The sequence below is a fragment of the Lethenteron reissneri genome, unplaced genomic scaffold (assembly GCF_015708825.2).
Source record: "Lethenteron reissneri isolate LAM-NWPU_2019-01 unplaced genomic scaffold, ASM1570882v1 scaffold_602, whole genome shotgun sequence".
NCBI lineage: Eukaryota > Metazoa > Chordata > Hyperoartia > Petromyzontiformes > Petromyzontidae > Lethenteron > Lethenteron reissneri.
The window spans coordinates 9,254-28,874 of NW_026892124.1; the positions used below are offsets into that span (position 1 = coordinate 9,254).

General features: G+C 43.5%; 1 pseudogene; it reads right to left on the bottom strand.

Moving 5' to 3' along the window:
• Nucleotides 1-205: 205 nt before the first annotated feature.
• On the bottom strand, nucleotides 206-19,292 carry LOC133339955 (insulin-like growth factor 2 mRNA-binding protein 3-B; annotated as a pseudogene).
• Nucleotides 19,293-19,621: the final 329 nt, after the last annotated feature.

Here is a 19,621-nt window from a genome sequence, read left to right on the forward strand (position 1 = left end):
GGCGGTGGTGAGATGTGGGGTTGGTGGACCAGGCAGATATGGACGCCGTGGTGGCGATATGTTTACTACCTTTTTCTCCGGGTCTTCCCTCACATTTATAAACGTGAATTTAGAGTATTTGGCTGCTATACATTTCCACGTGATGAGCCAACTGAGTTCAGCTATCATTTGTGGATGGGGTCGCGTCTGACAAAATAACAAAATATATAGCTCAGTGGGCCTTACTTGGTAAAATAAAAATTAGTTGAATTGTTTGAAAAGATATGCAGCAATAACAGCGACTGTGCGATATTCTGTGGCAGGGCAAGGCTGAGGCAGGAACATTCGAACTGGACACGTCCAATTGTGGATCCTAAAATACGGACCCACTAATTTTTTGGAGGGGAGCCGAATTGTTTTACTGAAATTAATTTACCAAAGGCTGTTCCAGCGACGGATGGATTGCATTTTTTTTGTTATGGTTACCAATCCACCAGAACAGTGAAATCAAGATGCAAATTTTCACCATCATTATCCATCAAATGTGCATAAAATTCCACCTGCAGATTGGTCCAAGCACATCCAGATTTCCCAGCATGCATAGCAGTTGCACAGCGGCAGGATGGCGCTGGGCAGGACGCGCTGTGCAGCTCTTATCATCGCTGGAATATCAAACATCTTCACTCCCACCAATCTGTGTTCCCTTAAAGGTGATCTGTAAAAAAACGGTATCCCCATAGCATGCTGGGGCTCATCACAAATCATAGTTCATCCGCTCGTGTCGAAGCGACGCGACTACATTAGCACAAAACCATGATTCACCATTACAACACATTTTCTCTCCACGTCAGATGAGGACAGTTGGTTTTCTGCTGCAGTTTATACCTGAGGTCATGCAGCAATGTATTTTGCTTAAAGAGAAAACATGCATGTAGAAAATCCACAAATCCTGATTACATTGTGAAATTGATTCAGATACACATCTGTAAAAGCAGCACGACAATTAGCCTGTTAAGGTGAGAGTATTTTTGACAGCTTTAAGGGAACACAGGCACCGTAACATCAGAGATTGGGAAATATTAGTTTCTCAGATCAGGGTGGCATCTTGCACAAAGGAAAGGATGTCCCTGTCGATGACCATCAATTCCGAAATGTAAACACTGCGATCACAATGGAACATTTACGCGTGACAGGGTGCCACCCTGTAAAAGCGAGAGATGTAACTGGACGATCCCCATACACAATCGCAGAAATAAATCGGGTCTCCGAGTTGCACGCAGGGAGGATTTAGTCTGCAGAGTAAGCGCAGCTCGTGCAGAAGAAGAAGAAAAAGAAAACTCCTCGAGATACGTCTGGGTTTCGCGCTCTTACATCTCCTTCATTAGCGGAGCACGAAGCCTTAAAAACTAAACAAACGCACGCACGCAAGCCAGCAACGCAGGCTCCCGGCGCTGAGAAGACCTCCGAACTGACTGCAGGAGAAACAGGCGAACAAACGGAAGATCCTGGTGTCCTACTCATCGGCCTAGCAGCAGTGTCCGACGTTCGTATTCATAGCCGCCCGATACACACATCAAACAACTTCTTACATTGTGATACCTTTTTCTTTTTTGCTTTTGTCACCGCTGTTGTAAAAAGGTCATATCTTTACTACGTTTTGACATAACTGGCATTGCTTTTTGGATGGCGTGTACATAGGCATGGCGTGTAGTCTTCATTATCGTCGTTGCGAAAACGTGTGAAGCCCAAAGGGGGGTGTGTGGTGGTGGTGGTGTCGTTACCTCAGTAGAAATGAGGCTCGACATTTCTGAAGCGTCACTTAAACGTTTTTCTTTTTTATCACAAACGCCCAGCTGTCGGTTCGGGAGTGGGAAAATGTACATCTCGGCAAAAAAAACCAAACGGTAGTTTATCTCCCAAACCGACGGCCCCACAACCACATTTTACCCTTTTTTTTATTAAAAAAATAAAATGCTCAAGGCTTTCAATTTATAAAGCATACAAAACCATCCCAAAGGAACAAAAGGAACTCTGAGGTACTTAATGCCTGAGGTAGTTCTGTTAAAAAAAAGCACATGTGTCCGTGCCTTGGCCAGCACATTCATTGCTCCTCAGTTTGGGCTCACTTGTAGTGTCCCACTGCGTCTTATAAAAATAGTAAAGACCTAATAAAATGATTCCCATTGCCTAAGCAAGGACTTATGCCGTTGGTTTTAAATAGCCGGTTGTAAACACTAAGCAATGCCTGTTCAAAAAAAAAAAGCCAAATTTTTTTAACAAAAAAATTTCTAAATGGGAGGGGGTGGGGGGAAGAGAAAAACAATACTTTGGTTACAGGGAAAGGGGAGGAAACAGGACCAGGCAAGAAATACAATCCTCCATAAAAGGCAGGTGATAAAACATAGTCCACATTTCATCGTCGTTGGTTTAAGACAATTGGTGGGAAGCAATTTTTTTCTTCTAAAATTGACGTTACAATACAAAACAACTGAAAACTTGATACGGATTTCTGCCTTTAACACTGGTGCTTAGCAGTTCCTCTCCCTGCTTGGGTGCCTAGCCCTCTCCCCATCCCTGTGGTGTCTGCTGGTGGACTGCCCAGGAGGTCGGGCGTGGTGAGGTGGGTGGGGTGTGGTGGGGCTACTTCTGCCGGGACTGTCCCGGAAGGTCGGCCGGAGGTGGCTGCCGCTGCTGCTGCTGCCGATACTGCTGCAGGATCTCACGGATCTTCCTCTGCGCCGTCTTGGGGGAGAAACGACAGCGGGTCGGGGAATGGAAGAACTTTGGTTAGAACAAGGGTGGACGGAAGCTGTGCGGCGATGTGGGTGCACGAAGCAAACGCTTGGGGAATGGTCATGGAGGAATGAAATCGCGTGCCTGGAAGCACACAGGCTGTGTGGCAGTTGCTACTGGTAAGGTAATATAAAGGGGGAAATGAAGCATGTGGATCGAATTTGTGTGGAATTACATGGAAGACATGGGCATAAATGTACAGCGCGGGTAGAAGCTCATTAACGCTTTTGGCAGAATCAACCTCGAAGCGGATTCAATTATGTAAAACCTCTCAAGGCAGACAAATTGGGGGAAAAAAGCTCTTCTGTTTATGTGGGATGTCTGACATACTGCAAGTAATTAAAGAATTAATTACTATAAAAGTTAAATTACATTCACGTGTAATTACCGTCTAACATTTAATCAACACGTAAAAATGTATCAAATATTACAATTTAATAACGCTTAGAAACGGGTCCCTGCACAGTTTAACCCCCGAGTCACTTGCCATCGCTGCGTAAGAAAGCGGTGAGACGCCGTGGTCAGTAGATGTGGAAGTCTGAAGAGGTTTTCTGCCGGCCTTGAAGAACTTGACTTCGCTTGTTTTGTTAAATGTGTAAGAACAATGCAGCCCTGGCGAGAGCAAGCGGAGGACCCAGGCATCGTAGGCCACGGGGTCGCCGAATTCCATGAAACAGGTAAGTCTACGGGTTGTAGAAATGCTGCAGTGTTGCGATTTGTCCACATGAATCGTGTTGCAACCAAATTAGAAAATACATTGAGATCCTTGGCCAATTCCTTAGTGATTATTTTACATGTGGGTGGGGGGTGGGGGGGGAATTGTAGTACCTGGATAACAACTCATTTAATCGAGTAACAAGGCTGCGAGATCTATAACATGGTCCCGCAATCTCTCTTGCCATACTGCAGTCATCATCTGGTCACCTCAATGTCACCTCGTGGTCACCTCTCAGCCACTTTCATAGCCACCTTCACAGCCACCTCACAGCCACCTTCATAGCCGTGCAGGGGTGGTGGGTGGCCCCAACACACGACATCTTGGCGATCCACCAATGCAACCTCCAGTGCCGACGGATAAGGGGCGTGCCCCAGCGCGCCAGACTAAGTGCGGCTGAAAAGGTGAGCACCACACACAGCGGCAGCTGTACCTGACTGGCGAAGAAATGCCCGATGATTTTGACGACAACTTGGTCGTCATCGTCAGGCGCCTGGTCCCGCGGCACGACCACCTCGGCACTCGTCAGGTTCTGCAGCTCGTTGACCTGGACGAGACGAGATGGGACGGGACGGGGGGTTAGGGGTGCAGGGGGATGACCGATACCGTTTTCAAACTGATACTCTTAGTTCTTTCAGTAAAGTCACGTAGGTAAAAAATGAAATTAAAATTTATAAAAAATAAAATAAAAATCACGACGTTTCGGAGGCAACACAAGTCTCCGTCATCACAGTCCCACCTGATGACGGAGACTTGTGTTGCCTCCGAGACTTGGGTTGCCTCCGAAACGTCGTGATTTTAATTTTATTTTTATTAATTTTAATTTTATTTTTTACCTACGTGACTTTATCGAAAGAACTAAGAGTATGAATCCTTGCAGTCACGAAAGCATCAAATCTGGAATTTCACACTGATCTCTATTCTTGCGCATGTATGTTGAATTTAATTCGCACCGTACGTAGCCAACCGTGCTAATCAACGGTGTGGGGAAAGACAACAAACTGGTGAGTTGAGTGCTTTGTCACAAGCACCGCCTGGCTGGATGACATAAAGTCGGCTCATGTGCTGTGTATATGTGCCAGAGGTGCCATCATAGTGTTAGTTTATTAGAGGGCATTACATTCAGTTGTTTTTCTGGCCACGGCTAATGATGGCAATATGGTTCAGGAGCTAAACGTCGAGTTCTGTTGCTGGCCAAGTCAGAGGGCTTCAGGAGAGAGAGTTGCTGCAGTCTTTGCTGTTCCTCCTCTGTTGAAGGAGCTGCAGTGGTTTACCGCATGGTCCGTAGTTTAGGTTGTATGGCCACAATTGCACTTCTGTGACGTGCCTTTAAATTTCCCATTCACGAAGGAGCTGTGCGCATCAGCGTGTTGATGTTCTGATGCAGATGATGATCACACCGGTTTATTTTCACCGATATCAGATGAGTCCAATGGGCAGCGAAAGTGGTATCCAAAAACTGGGACATTCTAAATAAAAATGACCTTGTACACGCAAAGTGATTATGACCGCAATTCCATATGTCAACTGGCCCAAACACTGCGCTTTGAAATAAATTGTATTTAAATTTTGGTGTGGAGGCAGCCTTAGCAGTTGTGTGGTGGGCTTGCCATGAGGACAGTTTGAATGGAACAAATGACGATTCAATTCCTAGAGCCTTCTGGAAAAGTTTCAGAGCAAATTTCCCCAAGGACAGTCACCTACAAATGTGTACGAAAGAACATTTACAACGAGAGCTCAATATTCCAAATCAGTCTCCAAGTAAATTGTAAAAATTAATCTTTTCTCCCATTACGAGTTGACTGAAAGTTGCAGGGTGGGTGACCCATTGACCGCTGAATCTTGGAAAGCGCAAGCGGTTAGCGCAAATTTGATGTAGAGAGGCGTAGCGCTGCTGTTTTTAAAGACATTGTATTCGCCGCAGAGAACTGCAGCGACACGACCACTCTATTACAGCTGGTGACAAACCGTGCCACACGCCCTCCCGCATGGCCTTGTGGGAGTCTCGGTAGCGATGGAGTATTTTTTTCCCCTTTGCAGTTCCCTTTTGATGATGTACACGTACATCGTCGGAGCGGAATGGGAAGAAAAACCGACAACGTACAGGCAACTGTGCCGAGGCAACACTTATACACACATTTCCATCCAAAGACATATCAATTGACTCTCATGTGCGTATTAAGATAATTAACAAACGAATTAGTAGACAAATGCAAAACACACAAAGACAAAATGCCTCAAAACAGTTAACACTATTGTATCATGTGTTCGTACGGACATCAAAGGTTAATAGAATAACGCCTGGCTTGTTTGCAGTGAGAAAAGGTTGCAAGGACGAAAAGATGCAGGACACACTGCAGAACCATGATGATTATTTCGGTAAAGTCACGTAGATAGAAAAAATAACAATAAAGTAATACAAATTAAAATAAAGTGAATAAAAAATAATACAAGTATTAACAATAAAATAATACAATTTTAAATAAAGTGAATAAAAATAATACAAATATTAACAATAAAATAATAAAAATTAAAATAAAGCGAAAAAAAGTAATAAAAATATTAACAATAATGAAAATAAAGTGAATAAAAAATTAGAAAAATATTTTTTATTGACTTTATTTTTATTATTTTATTGTTATAATTTTTTCTATCTACGTGACTTTACCGAAATAACCATAGAATATAAAAATGTTATTATAGCATGCAAAACTGCTTGTGAGAACGGTCCTGAAATAACAGAGCATTACGAATACAAGAATGTGTTCCACGTGTTAAGTGGAAGTGCTTGTCTTCTCAACATCACATTGTATTATCTTTTCATAAAAGCAGCCAAAGTGATGAAATTCTGAGAGAAAAAAATCCACACGTGGCTAGTGAACCTCAGCCACACTACAGGACTGGTTTTTATATATAGTTATTAGATACTGGCGTACATTTGATGTGTGTGCCTATGTGTTTGTCTCTCTCTGTGTGTCTCTGTGCAATCTCTCTCTGCTTGTGTGTCCTGTCCGTGTGTCTCCGGTTCTGTTTAATCTCTCTCTTACTGGTAGGAACCTCCTGGTTGCACCAGCCCACAGGGGATTATTGTGTCCGTCCGTCGTGCAGGGAGGGGCTGGGTGGGGAGGGGAGGGTGGGGCTGGGTGGGTGGGGAGGGGCTGGGTGGGAAGGGTGGGGAGGGGCTGGGTGGAGAGGGGCTGGGTTGGGAGGGGTTGGTCACCCCGTGGTGCCCTTATAAAACTCAACGTTTAACCTACTCACGCCGGCTTGTGCCCGGCCTCACAGTCGGCCATATTTGCGGAATACACCACGCCGCCGTTGACCCTGGCCATTGACCGAGCAACCCAATGTTCCTACCAGCTCCCTCCGCAGGAATGTGTTAAATTTAGCAATCTTTGGAAGAACGTAATCAACCAGGTAGGGTGTTGACTGTTATGGTAGCCGACTCTCTGTGTTGTATTGCATTATATTTCTAAGTTAACTAGATTTTGTTTTCTCTTTCGTTTGTACCTGATGATGATTGCTTGTGTTGCAATCGAAACCTCGTATGCTATTATTTAATTTATTCTTTTCTCTTTCTACGTGACTTTACCGAAATAACCAAAGAGTAATTCCTGCAGTCACGAAAGCACTAAATCAAGTATGAATATATGCATTAGACGTATAAGGTTTAGTTTGTTGTGAATATTTATTGGTACTTTCTTTCTGTTTTCAGTAGAAACTCCATTTTCTGATATGATGACAAGTCCACCCATTCACCCAACTTCACACCAATTAGATTTTTCTTTTAAGTCAAGTCTACACTAGCAAACCAAGGGATCATTAAGTACTTAAACATAATATTGTTGATGCTGTGTCATCATCCATCTCTACAGCTGTGTTGGAAAATGTTTTTCGGAGGCTGAATGCTGAATTATATTGATTAGATATTCGAGAAAATCGAATCAATGCCATAACAAAAACTTATAAGTCTATCACATGTATTCATATACATTTTACGTCAATATCTCGAAGAACAATAACACCATTCAACGTTTTTTTTTGGTCTACAGTAAAACCTTGCATTGGGAACATAATTCGTTCCGGAAACGTGTTTGTAATCCAAAGCACTCGTATATCAGTTGTGATCACGTGACACTCGGCAGACAAAGTGTACACACGTGCTACTCGTATTGCAAGACCTCGCTCGTTCATCAAATTAATATTTATTTTAAAAAAATTGCTCGTCTTGCAAAACACTCGCAATCCAAGGTTTTACTGTATTCATTTTTGGACACCCTGTATCTATTCATGTGCGAGTGCGTCAGCATGACCGGCGCGGCCTGTTCAGCGGCGTTGCAATCGTACCGTTCGCCCTCCCTTGCCGATGACCCTGCCGGCAGCGGCCGATGGGACCTTGATGTGTGCCTCCAGCTTCACTTCTTCCTTGGGGTTGTAGAAATTCTCTTCTTTTAATTTCCCATAAATTCTGCCCTGGGCCTGGAGACGCACACAGCCAACAACGAGCGCACGGGTGACACGCCGTACAGGATGCCGCGAAGCTTGCCATATCCTTCGTCACATTTTTGCACAGCGATGCGGAGATCGGAGTTCGACTGTTACCCAGAGATCAGTGGTGTAATTAGCACAAACCACCGTTTTGAACGTTGGGTGGGTGTTGGCTTTAGAGCGGTGGATCAAAATGCGATTAACTCTGATCCTGAACCCCACAATCAGTGCCCACACAATGTCATCCCCTCACCTAATAACACGGTAACAATTACAAGCAATAGCCTTGTGTATAATTATAATACATGGAGCAGGTGATTGCTATTGCAACGTACCATGAATGTAATTATCTCACGAGTTCTTGGTGTTATGGTGAAAAACGCACATTAAATATGAAAAAAGCTTAATTATATTTAGTAAAAATTTCCTTTTTTTATTATCATTTCAATGCCGAAGTAATGGGCATTTCCATGAGGGTTACTCTCACCTTGAACTGTGCTTCAGCAGGGCCAGTAATGGTGACCATTCTCTCCTTGGCGTCAGGCGTTTCAGGAGGCGCAATCTGCGAGAAGACGGGGGTCACACACGGCGCAAGTCGCAACAGTGCAGCCCAGCGCGCATGTTTCGTGACGGAAAAGCGTCCATTGGGCAAGAAATATGAACGAGCAGAAACAAACTTTCCTGCGTGCCAGATACCGCCAAAGTACATGGCTCAGCATCAACACCATTCACACATTAATTGTAGATTTGAAGCTTTCGTGACTGCAAGGATTCATACTCTTAGGTTTTTTCGGTAAAGTCACGTAGGTAAAAAATACAATTAAAATTAATAAAAGTATTAATAGAAATGAAAAATAATAATACATTTTAGATATTTTTTTATTAATACTAAAATAAAATAACCATTTTATTTTATTTTATTTCTATTAATACTTTTATTAATTTTAATTTCATTTTTTACCTACGTGACTTTACCGAAAAAACCTAAGAGTATGAGTACCATTCACACAACTGGACGGTGGCACGGCCCAGCGGCGGGGCGTTTTCGCCGCTCGACGCGGAGGTTCGCCGCTCGGGGACTCCAGCGGCCGGTCTGGTCAACGCTGCAGCGTGCGTACTGAGCATGAAGCACGCACCCCCTAGCCTGCTTCACAGCGGACGTTCAAGCGTCCCGTGATGTCATTCGCAACAGGGGGCCGTTGTGTGCCAAATCTCATGGTTCAAGTTTGCCCAATTTCTTTTCACACGCTTTTATTTAACTCACTCTGTCTGTTCTATCCTCAACTCTGTCTGTTGTCGTATCCTCAAATCTTGTAACTCAATTTTAACCCACTTCCCAATGTGGTATCGACTGCAGACTTGGTATACGTATGTCATACTGATGACAATACTATATTCTATCATTAAAAATAACATATATATATATTTTTTAAGCAATCTTTTTTGTATCTTATGTTTCGGCTTGGGTCTAATTGTCCACGCTCAACTCACGTTGGCTGTAAATCACAACGGCCCCTTACGTTATGGCAAGCTTCGGGGCCACTTCTTGGAGTCGTGGAGTTCTGCCATTACTCGTACGGTACATTTCATTAAAGCGTGTTTAAAAAATAGTATTTTCAAATATTACTTATTTTTTAAATGACACCGCAAAGAACTCAATTGGAATCTGCAGGGCAACCGTCGCTCCCCCCAACTGCGAAAACTTGGCAGGACCCATATACCTGTTAACCCCTTATCAGTGCCCTACCTTATTACAGACAAATTCAGACCGTACTGGTCACCCCGTGCCCTTATACATCTCAACATCCTACAAGTCCCATCGCAACAAGGGAGAAACACAAAGACAATCACAACTACTCACCACTAGTACACTCACCACTACAGACCTGTCTACCCCTTATCAGTGCCCTACCTTATTACAAACAAATTCAGCCTGTGTAGGCTATATGTAATGTACATAACATCACCCACATCAAACTCCACTGACCTCTGCTACTTGTTAAAAGCATGAAGTAAACATGATTAAATACTTTAAACATTTTAGCTGGGCCCTAAAACCAACACAAAACATTTCTAGAACAAACTGTATTTACCGATTTTTTTACAATTGTTTACAAATAAAAGAAACATTAAAAAGTTTAATTGTTTAACGTTTTCATATTGAGCCCGTGACTTTACGACAATCTGTTACTTTTGAGAAAATTGCTGAAATTTTTTTTGGATAAAACAAAATATATTTAACTGGGAAACATCTTGTGTCTATCAAAATTACAATCGTGATTACACGGATTATGAAATCAATCTAGATGCATGGCTGAGCCGTCATCAATTGCTAAGATCCTGTGACTAATACTCGGGTAAGTCTGCCAACCGGGTAAATAAAGCTCACTGCTAAACTGTATTAGAATAAGGCATATGACTAAGCCACATGAATCACAGGAGACACGGAATAAACATATGCTACTCCATGTAAAATGTGCATTTATACGCATACTTGAAGAGCACATGAAATCACAACACAGTTATGTACTTTAATGTTTCCATACAACTTTGCTCAGTGTAATTATCATTTAATGTGGTGTTCAAATAACAGGAAGTGGCAAAAACATGGAGTCCATGGGGTTAGATGGGGTTTCAAATCAAGTAATTTTTCATGGGAAAATTATATCTAAAAATATATATATTATTCTTCTCATTGTGTAGACTACCCTGACTGAAACTACTTCTCTGTACATTTCTGTAATATACGCAACTGTTGCCATTAGTATTTTTTTCTAACCACTATATCATATCTCAATTTCCATCGTCTTAAAGTCTACCAAGCGGAATATACAACATTACAACTGCATTGTCAAGATCAAGATGTCATCGATGGCCAAAGCCATTTGTCCATCATGCCACCGCACCTTTGCTTTCTACCCTGCGCTAGATACCACAGCCGGTGCATAGTAGCCACGTGACCTCCTAGATCCACTCTCACAGTCACTCCCTCCATCTAGCCCGAGCTATCCCCTCCCCTCCTCCTCCCTTGGTCTTCCGGTGAGGTTATCCACTGCAATCCACAAAATAAATTAGCAGACGATTGTGCCTCTCTTTCACAATATCCATAGCTCCTCACACACACGATAAGTAGTTCTTACAGACCCATTAGCCGCACAATCTACAATCATTTCGACAATGGAGGTATTCTAAAAACCACCAAGCCATTCGCACACACACGTGCTCGCACGCGCACAAATGTACCTTGATGGAAGGCTCCTGCAAATCTTGAGATCTGCTTAATGTTCTGGCCCTTTTTGCCATGATGGCACCGACCGCTGCGTAGGGATGAACAGGGAAGACCGTCTCCTGCTCCGTCTGCTGCTCTCACACACACCCACGCGCACACGCGTGCATGCAGCACAAACACACGGGTGGGGGTGGTGGGCAAGCACACAGGACAAGCATGTACGCGCACGCGCGCGACACGGCAGGGCAGCGGGTCGCATGGAATCCGTGGCGGTGCCTCGCTGTGGACGCAACCACCAACGGGCACGACGCTTGGGGGTCGGTGACAAAACCATGCAGAGGGTCGAGCCGTGGGTTACCAGGCAAAGCTTCGAATGGGGGCAAAGGGAGCGCGCAGAGCTGTGGACATCGCCAATTGAATCTGTTGATTGAACGAACGTAGGATGTGACTGCACCGTAAAAATCTCCCCAAGCCGGACTGAAGTAAGCTAGAATTCAGTGCAAGCTGCCCGAAACAAATAACTAAACTGAGAAATAAAGAGGACACAAAACTCCGGCAGGAACATAGTTTGCGCATTAATTACACCAAGTCGTGTAAAAATCCGGTGAGCATGGCACTTGGAAGCCACGCTCATCTACATTCGCTGTGAATGGTCTCACGTCGTGAGAATTATTTAATGTTTAATTTTTATTATTTTATTATTTTCCCTTCTACGTGACTTTACCGAAAGAACCAAGAATATGGTCTCATCATTTCACTTTCTTTTTACGTTTATCTTACAAATAATGTATATTCCGTCAAGCACGTCAAAATACCTCTGCAGCTGTCCACGTCCAATGAATGTTAGCATTCCAATTCTGATTCATGGTGGTGATAACGTAACAGGTTAATTATACAGTAGTAAGTTCCGTGTTATTAAAACTGTCAATATTTCACTGTCAATAGTTAATTGTCATCGAGCATTAATTACATGTCTTAAGTTGTAGAATACACATGAATGTTATTAATATGCATGTTGGTTTTTTATCACCATTTCATTATTTGCAGTAGGACTAGACATCGCTCATAACCGAGAAAGTTGTACCAAATTGGTCTGACTTTGAGAGGTTTTACTCTTACTTTACATTTCAAAAGCAATAAGGTTATTTACAATTGCAGAAGCACTCTCTAAAGTCGAACCTCCCGGTGTTAACTTTCCACCATGCCAATGGTTGAGCATCAGACGAATCCAGACCGGGCATTGCCGATGCGGTCACCTGATGCACAAATGGGCGCATCAAAGATCCAGCGGTCTGCGAGTGCTCGGCCACGACTCCCGAAACCATCGACGGCGTCGTAAACAATCCGCTGCTGCTGCTGCTGCTGCGGTATTCACTCCTTTATAGGAGGAACCGACGAGATCCACTCTGCTTCTGAACAAAGCATTGAGCAGATAACAAATCTAACATGGTATCTTTAATCTGCCGTTATTAATCCATACTAAAGAAGCAAAAGAAGCACTCTAAGAAGCAGCAGCATCGCACAGAGGTGAGAGCCTGTGTTAATGTTGGCTCGGCAACATGAGCGCACACACACACACACACAACGACGATCAAGCACGAAGAGTACTAGAAGCAATTTTCTAAATACGAATCACAAATTAATATTTGTGCTGCAAGCAGGTTAGGGCAACGCACGGACACACAAAATCACGTGGGAAGCTGCTACATGGAATATGCAACAGCCAATTCCTGCCCTTTGATTAAACAGAAAAAGGGGGCTCAGATAGCAATAGATGATGCCCATTTAAATTGTTTTTACCAAGTCTCCAAGAGCTAAGACTTCACATTTGATGGTCTCAAGTAACATATACTTAAATGGCTATCGTATGCTGCAACTAAAACAAAAACATTTTTATGACGGTAATGTGTTGTGTTCCCCTTTGGCTAATTACTGAATAAAAAAAACAAATACATCTAAACTCAAGGCATCCTTTGAGATCTCTGCTCGTTTTTTCACACAAAGCTGTGGCTATAACCTGTCATCTCATAGTATTTATTTTAAATGCCTTCACTAGCTTCAGACTCTTCCATGACTATTTTGGCAACAGAGTACTCTGCGCTGTATCTGGATAAGAAGAGGAAACGCTGAACACCAGTGAGGAGGCGCCAGGACTGTGTGACTACAACGCTACGGCAGGAGCTCCCCCCTCTAGCTGCACTTACAGCTGCGGGCTGGGCCACTGCCGGCGTGACAGCAGACGTGCCGTACGCACCACCCACAAACGACGGGTGACTCTGAATCAGACACAGAGACAGGGACGGTGTAGAGGGCTGGCGGATGGGGGGGGGGTCGTGGGTGGGGGTCGTGGGTGGGGGTCGTGTGTGGGGGGGAACGACGACTCACGAAACCCACAGAGAAAGCACGAACCCCGCTCATGGCCAACACCAGTGACGATTATCCAAACCGATCCTGGGCCTCCCCTAGGTCGACTCAGATCTCAAATGAGTAGCTGGTGCGGTGTGTAACATTGCTAATAAGAAGACAAAGGCGGCCGGGCATGGTGTTGCCCACTCTCGGTGTGTCGTGCCTGCCTTTATAATAGCTGCTCGCTAACAGCACTTGCCCCAACAGGTTGTCGAAAGCTATACAGAGGGGATTTAAGTCTTTGTTAGCAGTAGCACAGCCGAGAGGTTTCGCCTCTGTGTCGCGTTAGCACCAAGAGGAGACATTGGAAGACTGCTCCACACCAATAACTAGTGCCGCTGTAGACAGCCGTATTAGAAAACTCACAAAACAACATAAAATAAGACATTTAAAAAAGAAAATTAAACGAAAAAAATATATAAATCATTCGACTCGACACGTTTTGCAAATGGCTTTACGCCGTGCAGGGAAACACACATTTCAGTGAAAACATGCAAACAAATTTGATTCAGGTGCTCGATGGAAAGCTAAAAGAGAGGAAGTGGGGAAGGGCAGAGTTCTTACCGCAAACGGCATGTAGGGGGTGTTCATGGCACGTGGCACTGATGAGGCCGGCATTCCGGGCATAGATGGGGGGAAAAGCCCCACTGCGTTCAAGTTCAGCCCTGGGATCAGGTTTCCCTGTTGCTGAAACGGCACAAAAACACAACCGTGGCGAGAAAAAAATGGCGAAGCAATTTACAACAAAGCCAACTCGCAACAACTCCCTGCATCAACAACAAGCGTGGGGTAGCAGCACTCCTATCTCTCTCTCTCTCGCAGCCCTGAGCCGGTGTGGGAAACTCCACAATTCCCTTGGAGGGTGCCAGTCTCCCAACGGACCAAGCACTGATAACTTCCTACAAAGCGGTACCATTTTATCGTATCCAAAAAGATGATCGGTTGAGTTTGCTACCGCTTTAACCCTGACCAACATTTGAAGCCAACAAATCTTCATATGGTGACCTGAGCACTTCAACAGTGCCAACCTCTTCTTGGTTCTTTCGGTAAAGTCACGTAGAAGGAATAATAAAATAATAAAAATAAAACATTATAAAATAATGCTCACGACGTTTCGGCCACAACGCAAGCAGCCGTCCTCAGGTGAAGAACAGGCCTGTCGAGAAGACATTCAGACTCTGTCTTCTCGACAGACATGTTCTTCACCTGAGGACGGCTGCTTGCGTTGTGGCCGAAACGTCGTGAGAATTTGATTTTATTATGTTCAATTTGTATTATTTTATTATTTCCCTTCTACGTGACTTTACCGAAAGAACCAAGAATATAGTGCCAACCTCAGGAAGAAGTTTAAAAAATATATTGTAACACTAAGATAACAAATCTGGGTTGTGTTTTCTTGGCATCACTAAGAGCTGTAAGATGGTTCAACGTTCTCTAGAATTGTACCATCTTACTTAAAAAATAAACACGATGATGACGGAGACATGAAATATACTTATTGGCATCTGGCACACATTAAAACATTAAAGGAGTGACAATGTTCTAAAGAAAAGAAGATCACATGTGGGAGCACAGCCACATGTGGTAGTACTGTTATTGTGATAGTAAATTGATGTAACAGCTGTAATTGCAATCATTATCACTGTCGTAAATTACAACCGGAGGGCCCCCCCCCCCCCCCCCGTGTGATTGTACCGAGTTCCCATATCAGTTAGATGCCTTCACCAACCCACACTGACCAGCGTGGTGAAGTGTGGTCAAACAACAACGCTGCAACTCACGGATGTTACGCTTAAACCACGGTCACCAGCAGTTCTGCTTCCACCAGCTGTGAGACACTGACTGGGTAGGTGAAGAAGCAGGGTCAGTGGGATACGGACAGGGTGCCTTTAGGATTTGTACGTAGCGAAATAGAAACAACTAAGCAGGTGTGTGACAAAAGCTGGAGCGCCGATGCTGCAGAGTAAAGTAAATTTTATATCTTCTTGTTTCTTTCGGTAAAGTCACGTAAGAAACAAGAAGATGAATCCCTGCAGTCACGAAAGCTTTAAATCGAAATTTAAATTTTATATATTAGAGATAGCAGTCCTTGCGATGAGACCCAGAAATAGAGTGAGAGACAGCAACACGAGATGGCCATGAGTGAAGACAGAGAGACCGTATGTCCGAGTAGAAGCGATGATACAGCCGAGACAAGAGGTGTGTAAGAAGAGATGTGGCCAAGACGGGCACGATGACTTAAGAGATCTTCTTGGTTCTTTCGGTAAAGTCACGTAGAATGGAAATAATAAAATAATACAAATAAAACATAATAAAATAATTCTCACGACGTTTCTATGTTTAATTTACTTATTATGTTTAATGTTTATTATTTTATTATTTCCGTTCTACGTGACTTTACCGAAAGATTTTTCGATTTAAAGCTTTCGTGACTACAGGGATTCATCTTCTTGGTTCTTTCGGTAAAGTCACGTAGAATGGAAATAATAAAATAATAAAAAAAAACATAATTAAATAATTCTCACGACGTTTCGGCCACAACGCAAGCAGCCGTCCTCAGACTCTGTCTACTCGACAGACCTGCTCGACAGACCTGCTCTCCACCTGAGGACGGCTGCTTGCGTTGTGGCCGAAACGTCGTGAGAATTATTTTATTATGTTTTATTTTTATTATTTTATTATTTGCATTCTACGTGACTTTACCGAAAGAACCAAGAAGATGAATCCCTGCAGTCACGAAAGCTTTAAATCGAGACTTAAGAGATGTGTTCAGTTGAAACAGAACAGAGACAAGTTGAAGATTAATTGCCTGCACACTGCTATGTGCCACGGCACGTAAGTCGCGACAAGGGTGCCCGTTTCAGCCGTGCCTACCTCACCAGCTCCTCTTGGGTTGAGACAGCAGAGTGCAAAATGTTGCCGGTGTTAAATCCGATTTTTCCCCGAATGTCTTCCTATACCACAGGATTTATTTTTTACCGCCATTATTTTTTTCCCTCCGGTTTTCATTTTTTGTCTTTGTTTCCCCCCCCCCCCCCCCAACAATCACTGGTTTAGACCCCGTGCTGCCTTCTAAAACCCTTTCCTGACCTCTCCACATTCCTGGCGCTCGTTCCCACTGACTTTTGGCATATGTTCCTGGGCCCTGTTTGGTGTTGAACTTTAAGGACCTTATTCTTGATTGCTTGTGTTGCAATCGAAACGTCGTGATAATTTTATTGTTTTATTTTATTATTAAAAGTAAAGTCACGTAGAAGGTGTGGTTTTCACACACCTGATGATGATTGCTTGTGTTGCAATCGAAACGTCGTGAGAATTTTATTGTTGTAATTTTATTATTTTATTATTTCCCTTCTACGTGACTTTACCGAAAGAACCAAGAATATGAATCGCTGCAGTCACGAAAGCTTTAAATCGAACTTCAAGGACCTTGTTGGCATTAAACCTTGTTGCTGCTGCCAGCCCCCTCCTGTGCTCGCCAGCATCGAGACACTTGGTAGTGTCGACCCTCCGAATCTCATTGGTACTGGGGGAGCTTCATTGTGCTGGCAACTTTCTCCTTGGCGTTGAAGTCGAGCGGTCTATCGATGCCTGCCCCGGGGTTCATGTGTTCATCCCTCTCTCATTTCCCATATCTTAAGCCCTGCCCTGTCTCATTCAGCTAAGTTTCTATTTTGCCAGAGACCTAAAAAAGCCTCTTTAGACACTGGCCATAAAAAAACTAAAATCGGATGCATTCCCATGCGAGTTCTACTCTTACCCAACTAAATGGCACAAAAGCATGCAAAAATATTAACTTAAAGATATTTATAAAGTAATGCACATTTTAGACGTACAATTCTTATCAATTTTGTGCCAATATTATTTATCATTGTGAAAAACATGCTAACTGCACAGGTATCAGGTGGTGGTATAAATAAATATCGATTCCTCTATTTGTAATCAATATACTTTCCCACCATTGAACATGTTAGGGTGAGATAGTTGGGCTTGGTTACTGCTAAGGGAAAGGCAAATGAGCAAAAACTTCATTGGTTTGAACAAAGTTAAGTCCAAACAGATTGCATAACAAGTTAAACAGCACGGAAAACCAAGTGATGGAACCATTTCATAGATAAGTTTGTAACGTGGTCCTAAAAAGATTTTTACTTGAAATTACAGGGATACAGACTTATACAAGAAGATAATTTTGCAACAAGCAAATAAGGGGGGGGGGGGTGGAAGGGGGTACACAAATATTCAAAAGGGGAACCCCAAATTCCTAAAATATTGGTTCCTCTTGGGAACAAATATTGGTTTCTGTGGGGGGGGGGGGGGGGAACAAATGTTGGAGGAGGAACGTAACATTCCCTGGCGCCAGCAAAGCGCCAGTGCACGGCTGCGATGGAGCGCCACCTGGTGCCAGCCGGTACGCCACTCCTGCCCCAAGGAAAGCCTGAACCCCTAGGCCCGCTGTTATATTCTGCAAGATGTGACACGTTGGGGCGGCATTATACATCGTCTCGAAGGAGGGAGATCAAAGAAATCACCTTTTTAAAGCTGATACGCGTGAACGTATTTAATGTTGAATGTAACCCTAGAATTGTCGAAAGTGCAGTAATCCCTCGTTATTTACAGCGAGGGATACGTTCTGGAGATGCTCGTGAAGAGCAAATTTTGTGGATAATGATATTGGCCTATGAAAACCTGTCTTTTGAATCAATCATCTTAAATAAATACATAAGCTATTTAACGTATGAAAATGATCATAATGCAAAACAATTGGGTTTTAATAAAAAAGTAAATACATTTTATATGAAAGTATTAGATAATATATCTCATCATGAGGCCTCCTTTGCCAGCACCAAAATATAATAACAGGGGTTTTCCCCTTTTTTCTGGCGACAAAACTGACACCTTTTGCAAGGAATCATGTTTGCATGAACCACAATACTTGCAGTCAGAATGCAAAAAAAAACATACTCTGATAATTTATGCATTGTCCCTGAAACTGATTGGTCCACACCAGAGACAGCTTTCCTTAGAGCCTAGTCTCATACGGTGTTCGACCAGATGACGCCAAAGGCGCACACAGTTGAACTGTCTGTAACATAGCTCCTTTTAACGCAGAACGCGTAACGTTATGAAGCAGTTTCTGAGCAGTCGGCAACAAAGTACTTTCGTGAGCAGCACGGCTGAGGGCTACAGTGATACAGTACGCAGAATGATACAGTAACGCGGCAGCGAACCCTCCGTTATTGTCCCGCCATCTCACTGTGTGTAGTAGTAGTGGTAGTACATCGCATCTCGGCAACATTTATCGTGACATTATTTACGGGGAAATCTCTTTGCCCAACGCGGCACTTTTTAGGAACGCATCTCCCACGTTAAACGAGGACTTAATGCAAACTTGGGAATCGAAAACCCCACGTGCATTTAAAAGCGATTATGTTATAATACCCACAACAACAACAACAAGAGACAGGGTATAACAATGACAATGCTCCCACTGTACTTGCACCCAACTCAAGAGGTTTCCGATTGCACAACAAAAGCGAAATCCTCACGTTCATGGCGGCGAGGTCGTTCTCGTAGGCTTCTCGGAGCCTCTTCATGATCTCCCCCTCCGCCTTGGAGGTCGCCTCGACGCTGCCCCGCACGGTGATCGTCCTCTCCGGGTTGTACAGGGTCAGGTCCTGTAAACTGAGGTCCACCAAAAATTATTAAATCACCACGCGCAACAACAGCAGCGGCACACACCAGAAAGCTCCGAATAAAAAAGCATATATTTCAAGATTCGCAAATCAGTAGGCACTTATCTGCCGCAAGTATTATCATCTTCATAATCCACAATCAATCCACTGCTGGGTGAAGGTCGGGGTGGAGGCAGTATAAAATATATATGCACATGGTAATAAGCTTGCAAATCTAACTAACAAAAAGCGGTTGCCATCCACAATGCCCTGTCAAAGAAGATGCCATTGAGGGTAAACGTTCGCAGTTGAACAGGGGATTGGTGGTATTACAGTTTA